This window comes from Mastomys coucha, unplaced genomic scaffold (genome assembly GCF_008632895.1).
Source record: "Mastomys coucha isolate ucsf_1 unplaced genomic scaffold, UCSF_Mcou_1 pScaffold12, whole genome shotgun sequence".
In the NCBI taxonomy this organism is placed as follows: Eukaryota; Metazoa; Chordata; class Mammalia; order Rodentia; family Muridae; genus Mastomys; species Mastomys coucha.
The window spans coordinates 52,061,662-52,069,749 of record NW_022196894.1 but is presented as its reverse complement, the minus strand read 5'-3'; positions in this window follow the sequence as shown (position 1 = coordinate 52,069,749).

Here is an 8,088-nt window from a genome sequence, read left to right as displayed (position 1 = left end):
AAAAAAAAAAAAAAAAAAAAAAAAAGCACATGCAAGAGGAGTAGATGACAGGAGGAAACTATCAAACAAAATAAATAATTCTTAGCCAGATTAACTTGAGGGCACAGAGACAGTATCCTAATTAACAAAATCAGAAATGAAAAGGGTAGCATAACAACAGAAAAACCTGGATGAAATGGGCAATTTTCTAGACAGAAACCAGGTACCAAAGTTAAATCAAGATCAGATATATGAGCTAAAGAGTCACTTTATCCCCTAAATAAATAGAAACAGTCATTAATAGTCTCTCAACCAAAAAAAGCCCAGGACCAGATGGGTTTAGTGCAGAGTTTTATCAGACCTTCAAAGAAGACCTAATACCAATACTCCTCAAACTATTCCACAAAATAGAAACAGATGGTACTCTACCCAATTTGTTCTATGAAACCACAATTATTCTGACACCTAAACTATACAAATACCCAAGAAAGAAAGAGAACTTCAGACAAATTTCCCTTATGAATATCGATGCAAAAATACTCGATGAAATTATTGCAAACTGAATCCAAGAACACATCAAAACTATTATCCATCATTATCTAATAGGCTTCATCCCACAGATGCAGGGATGGTTCAATATATGGAAATCCATCAAACTAATTAACTATGTAAACAAACTCGTAGGAAAAAATATGATCATCTTATTAGATGCCGAGAAAGCATTTGACCAAATCCAACAACCTTCATGATAAAAGTCTTGGAAAGATCAGGAAGCCAATTACATAGTAAAAGCAATATACAGCAAACCAGTAGCCAACATCAAACTAAATGAAGAGAAACTTGAAGAAATCCCATTAAAATCAGGGACTTGACAAAGTGGTCCACTCTCTCCCTACCTGTTCAATATAGTACTTGAAGTCCTATCCAGAGAAATTAGACAACAAAAGTAAATCAAAGTGAAAAGGAAGAAGTCAAATTATCACTATCTGCTGATGATATGATAGTATATATAAGTGACCCAAAACATTACACCATAGAAGTGCTAAACCTGATAAACAAATTCAGCAAAGTAGCTGGATATAAAATTAACTCAAACAAATCAATTGCATTCCTCTACACAAAGGATAAACAGGCTGAGAAAGAAATTAGGGAAACAACAACCTTCACAATAGTCACAAATAATATAAAATACCTTGGTGTGACTCTAACTAAGCAACTAAAAGATCTGTATGACAAGAACTTCAAGTCTCTGAAAAAGGAAATCAAAGATGATCTCAGAAGATGGAACGATCTCCTATGTTTGTGGATTGGCAGGATTAATACAGTAAAAGTGGCCATCTTGACAAAAGCAGTCTACAGATTCAGTTCAATCCCCATCAAAATCCCAACTCAATTATTCACAGAATTAGAAAGAGCAATTAGCAAATTCATCTAGAATAACAAAAAACCTAGAATAGCCGGGCAGTGGTGGCACATACCTTTATTCCCAGCATTTGGGAGGCAGAGGCAGGATGATTTCTGAGTTCGAGACAAGCCTGGTCTACAAAGTGAGTTCCAGGACAGCCAGGGCTACACAGAGAAACCCTGTCTCAAAAAACCAAAAAAAAAAAAAAAAAAAAAAAAAAAACCAAAAACCCCTAGGATATCAAAAAAATTATCAACAATAAAAGAACCTTTGATCACCATCCAGTATCTCAAGCTATACTACTGAGCAATTTTTTTAAAAACTGCATGGTATTGGTACAGGGACAGGCAGGTGGATCAATGGAATAGAACTGAAGACCCAGAAATGAACCCACACACCCATGATCACTTGATATTTGACAAAGTAGCTAAAACTATCCAGTGGGGAAAAAAGACAGCATTTTCAACAAATGGTGCTGGCTCAACTGGCAATTAGCATGTAGAAGAATGCAAATTGATCCATTTCTATCTCCTTGTACAAAGCTCAAGTCCAAGTGGATCAAGGACCTCCACATAAAACCAGATCCACTGATACTCAGAAAAAAATTGGGGAAGGGTGTCGAGTCCATGTGCACAGGGGAAAATTTCCTGAACAGAACACCAATAGTTCATGCTCTAAGTTCAAGAAATGACTAATAGGACCTCATAAAATTGCAAAGCTTCTGTAAGGCAAAGGACACTGTCAATAGGACAAAACGGCAAACAACAGATTGGGAAAAGACCTTTATCGATCCTATATCTGATAGAGGGCTAATATCTAGTATATATAAAGAACTCAAGAAGTTAGATTCCAGAGAAACAAATAACCCTATTAAAAATGGGGTACAGAGATAAACAAAGAATTTTCAACTGAGGAATACTGAATGCCTGAGAAGCACCTAAAGAAATGTTGAACATCCTTAGTCATCAGGGAAATGCAAATCAAAACAACCCTAAGATTCCACCTCACACCAGTCAGAATGGCTAAGACCAAAAACTCAGATGACAGCAGCTGCTGGCAAATATTTGGAGAAAGACAAATACTCGTCCATTGCAAGCTGGTACAATCACTCTGGAGATTGGCAGTTATTCAGAAAATTGGACATAGTACTACCAGAGGACCCAGCTATACCACTCCTGGGTATATACCCAGAAGATGCTCCAACACGTAATAAGGATACAAGCTCCACTATGTTCATAGCATCCTTATTTATAATAGTCAGAAGCTGGAAAGAACCCAGATGTCCCTCAACAGAGGAATGGATACAGAAAATGTGGTACATTTACACAATGGAGTACTTCTCAGCTGTTAAAAACAATGAATTCATCAAATTCTTGGGGAAATGGATGGATCTGGAGAATAGCATCCTGAGTGAGGCAACCTAGTCACAAAAGAACACACATGATATGCACTCTCTGATAAGTGGATATTAGCCCAGAAGCTCAGAATAACCAAAATACAATCTATAAACCACATGAAACTCAAGAATAAGGAAGGCCAATGTGTTGATACTTCGATCCTTCTTTGAAGGGGGAGCAAAATACCCAGGGAAGGATTTACATAGACAAAGTGTGGAGGAGAGACTAAAGGAATGACAGTCCAGAGACTGCCCCACCTGTGGATCCATCCCATATACAATCACCAAACCCAGACACTATTGTGAATGTCAATAAGTGTTTGCTGACAGGAGCCTGATATAGCTGTCTCCTGAGAGACTTTCCAGTACCTGACAAATACAGAAGTGGTTGCTCACAGCCACCCATTTGACTGAGCACATGGTTTCCTCTGAAGGAGCTAGAGAAAGGACCCAAGAAGCTGAAGGGTTTGCAGCCCCATAAGAGGAACAACAATACAAACTAACTAGTACCATCAGAAGTCCCAGGAACTAAGCCATCAACCAATGAGTACACATATTTTGACTCATGGCTCCAGCTGCATATGTTTTAGAGGATAGCCTAGTGGGTCATCAGTGGAAGAAAGAAAGGCCCTTGTTCCTGTGAAAGCTTTATGCCCCAGTGTAGGGGAATGCCAGGACCAGGAAGCAGGAGAGGGTGGGGTGGTGAGGGAACAGGGTTTTTTTTTTTTTTTTTTTTTTTTTTTGAGAGGAAACCAGGATAGGGGAGAACATTTGAAATGTAAATAAAGAAAATATCTAATAAAAAAAGTGTTTTGTGAATTGAATTGACTTTCTTCTCTTTTAGTTTGAGAAGTCATTTATTTTATAGAGTATTTTCTTATTCTAAACTCTAACAGTATTATTTATTTTTAAAATTTTAATTTTTAATATTTATTAATATTTTAATATTAAAATTATATTTTCAATTATATTTTATTTACTGTACATCCCTACCACAGGTTCCACTCCCTCCTATGCTTTCAGTCTTTCCTCCCACCACATCCGTATCCCTTTTACCTCATTATCATTTCAGAAAAGGGAAAGCCTCTCATGGCTACGAAGTATCTTTGGCTTCTCATGTTGCAGTAAGTCAGGCACTCTTCTACTGAGGCTAGACAGGCAGCCCAATTAAGGCAAAGGTATTCAAAGGTCAGGCAGAAGAGTAAGAGACATCCCCTGCTCCTTCTTTTAGGAGTCCCACATGAAGACCAAGCTACACAACTGTTACATACATGCAGAGGACTTATGTCAGCCCCATAAATGCTCTGTGGTTGGAAGTTCAGTCTCTGTGAGCCCGTATGAGCTCAGGTTTGTTGATTCTGTAGGATTTCTTGTGATGTTCTTGACTCTTCAGGCTCCCACAATTCTTTATCCCCCTCTTGCAGAGGATTCTCCAAGTCTTGCCTAATTTTGCTGGGTGAAGTTGCTAGGTGAAGACTCTCCAATGACAGTTATGTGAGCCTCCTATCTGTAAGTAGAGCTGAATATCATTAACAGTGTCAAGAACGAGATCTGTCTCATGGCACGCTGAATAAGTCATTGATTGGCCACCTCATCAGTTTCTGCTCCATCACTATTCTCTCCATATCTTTTAGGCAGGACAAGTTGTAGGTAGAAGTTCTGTGGTTGGATTGATGTCCCAACCTTTCCATTGGAAGTCTTACCTGGTTATAGAGGATATCCTGTTTAGGCTCCATGTCTTCATTTCTTGGAGTCAAAGCTAGGGTCATCCTCATAGATTTGATAATATTTCATTGCCTTGGGTTTTTGGGCTCGCAGAGATACCTCTCCCTACCTTCCACGATTCCAGTTGTCTCTCCCAGTACTCTCTCCCTCAAGTCCTTCTCCCACCTAATCCCTCCCATTTCCATTCCTACCTCATTCCCATCCAGTCCTTGCCCCATTCCTTCATAATGTCTATTCTATTTCCAAATCTCATTGAGATTAACATGTCCCCCTACCCCCCAAGCCCTCCTTGTTACTTCCCTTCTTTGGGTCTGTGGATTGGAAAATGGTTATCTTTTACTTTATAGATAATATCCACTTATAAGTCAATACATTCCATGTGTTTCTGGGTAATCTTATTCATGATAATCTTTTCTAGTTCCATCTTTTTGCTTGAAAATTTCATGATATAATTGTTTTTAATATCCAAATAACATTCCAATAACACTTTTAATATCCAAAAAACACAATTGTTTTTAATAACCAAATAACTGTATGAATTTTATCTGTCCATTCTTCAGTTGTGGGTCATCTAGGTTTTTTTCTAGTTTCTCGCTATTATGGAAAAAGCTATGGACAAAGTTGATCAAGTGTTCTTGTAATATGGTGGAACATCTTTTGGGTATATGTCCAGGAGTGGTATAACAGAGTTTTGTAGTAGATCTGTTTTCAATTTTCTGAGAAAGCACCAAATTAATTTCCGCAATACTGTAAAAGTTTGTACTCCTCCCAGCCATGGAGGAGTACTCTCCTTGCTCCATACCTTTGCAAGCATGAGCTGTTGCTTGAATTTTTGATTCTAGTCATTCTAACTGGTATAAGGTGAAATCCGTGTCATTTGTATTCACATGTCCCTGATGGCTAAGGGTGCTGAGGCTTTGAGAGCTTCTCAGGCTTTGCCTCTGTTGAGAAATCTGTCTAGATCTTTATCCCATTTTTTTATGTTATTTAGTTTGTTGATGTATAGTTTCTTGAGTTCTTTGTATATATTTTGATATCATCCCTCTGTTGAATGTAGGGTTGGTGAAAATATTTTTTCTCTATTCTTTAGGCTGCTGATTTTTCAGGGTTTCGACAGTGTCCTTTGCCTTAGAGAAGCTTTTCAATTTAATAAGGTCCCATGTATCAATTGTTGATCTTAGAGCCTAAGCTGTTTGTGTTTTGTTCAGGAAGTTGTCTTCTGTGCCAATGCATTCTAGGTTATTCCTCACTTTTTCTGCTCTCAGGTTTAGTATATCTGGCTTTATGTTAACATCTTTCTTTGATCCACATGTACTTGAATATTGTGTAGGGTAATATATTATGTTTGATCTATTTGTGTTCTTCTACCTGTAGGCATCTAGTTACACCAGCACTATTTGGTGAAGATAACATTTTTATTATTATTTTTTTCATTGTATAGTTTTGGGTCCTTTGTCAATAATCAACTCTTAATGGGTTTATAGATTTACTTCCATATCTTCAATTTGATTTCACTGATTAACATATCTGTTTTTATGCCAATATCATGAGGTTTTTATTACTATTTCTCTGAAGTATAACTTAGAATTGGGGATAGTTATACATTTAGATGTTCTTATACAGAATTATTTTAGCTATCCTAGATTTATTTTATTATTTTTATATGAAGCTGAGAATTATTCTTTCAAGTTCTCTAAAGAATTGGTTGGGAGCATCTCACATCTGAGGTCTGTGGGAATTTCTAGAGGTTCCCCCACCTCCTAACCACAGCAGCCACATATTTCCATCCATTCTCTTGGCCCTTTGCGTTTATCTCCTGTCTCCCCACATAGGTGCTCCTGTCCTTCCTTTACAGTTCCTCTCTACTCTTGTAGCCATATCCCTCTCTCCCTCTGCCTTCCATATTTATTGTTCCCCTCTCTAAGTGGCATTGAAGCATATTCACTTGGGCTTCTTTCTTGTTAAACATCTTACAGTCTGTGGGTAGTATTATGTGCATTCTGTAATTTTGGCTAATATCTGCTTAATATGAGTATATACTATGCATATCCTTTTAGGGCCTGTGTTACCACACTCAAGATGGTATTTTCTATTTCCATCAATTTGACTGAAAAATTAATGATGTCCTCATTTTTAAAAGCTGAACACTATACTGTTGTATAAATGAACCACATTTTCTATATCTATCCTTCAGTTGAGGGATATCTGGGTTGCTTCCAGTTTCTGGCTATTATTAATGAGGCTGCTATGAATATGATGGAGGCATGTGTTCTTTTGTTGTGAAAGAACATATTTTGGGTATAAGTCCAGGAGAGGTACAGCTAAATCTTCAGGTAGAACTATTTCCAATTTTCAGAGGAACCTCCAGATTGATTTCCATAGTGGTTGTAACAGTTTGCTGTGACTCCAGCAGTGGAGTAGTATTCTTCTTTCTCCACATCCTTTCCAGCATGTGCTATACTTAAGTTTTGGATGAAGCTGCAACCTACAGATTGGGAAAAGATATTCACTAACCCTACACGTAATAGTGGGCTAATATACAAAATATATAAAGAACTCAAGATGTTAGACTCCAAACAAATCAAATAATTAAATTTTAATTATTTAAATTAATTAAATTAATTTAAAATTTAAAAATGGGGTACAGTGCTAAACAGAATTCTCCACAGAAGAATCATGAGTGGGTGAGAACCACTTAAAGAAATGTTCAACATTCTTAGTCATTAGGGAAATACAAATCAAAACAATCTGAGATTCCACCTTATACCAAAGAGAACTAAAAATTTAATTGAAGTCCAGTTTTAAACCATGGTGGTTTGATAAGTTAAGTGGGGTTATTTCATTTTTCTTGTATTTGTTGAAATTTGCTTTGGGACAATTTAAATAGTCATTTTTGGAGGAGGTTCCTTTAGGTGCAGAGAAAATGGTATTTTTTTATGTTGTTTTTATTTGCTATTTATTATGTTCCTATTTGCTATTCTGTTAACTTCTTATACATTTATATGCATTTGTTCCTTGAGTTTAATGTATGTATGTATGTATGTATGTATGTATGTATGTACGTATGTATTTATTTATTTATTTATTTATTTTTCTTAGATGTTTTCTTTATTTACAATATCTACTTTCCCAGGTTCCCCTCTAAAAGAAAAAAGAAAAATAAAATAAAATAAGAAAGAAAAAAAAACAAAACTAAAACAATCCCTTATTCCCTCCCCTGGTCACCCTTCTCACCACCCCATCCTCTCCCACTTCCTGGCCCTGGCATTAACCTACAAGGGGGAATAAAACCTTCACAGGGCTAAGGTCCTCTCCTCCCATTAATGACTGACTTGGCCCCCCTCTGCTATACAAATGCTGCTGGAGCCATGTGTCCCCCCATGTGTACTCCTTGGATGGAGTTTTAGTCCCTGGGAGCTCTGAGTGTACTAGTTAGTTAATATTGTTTGGGCTAAGGTGCTGCAAACCTTCAGCTCCTTGGGTCCTTTCTCTAGCTACTTCATTGGGGACCTTGTACTCAGTCCAACGGATGGCTGTGAACCTCTACTTATGTATTAGTCAGGTACTGTCAGAGCCTCTCTGG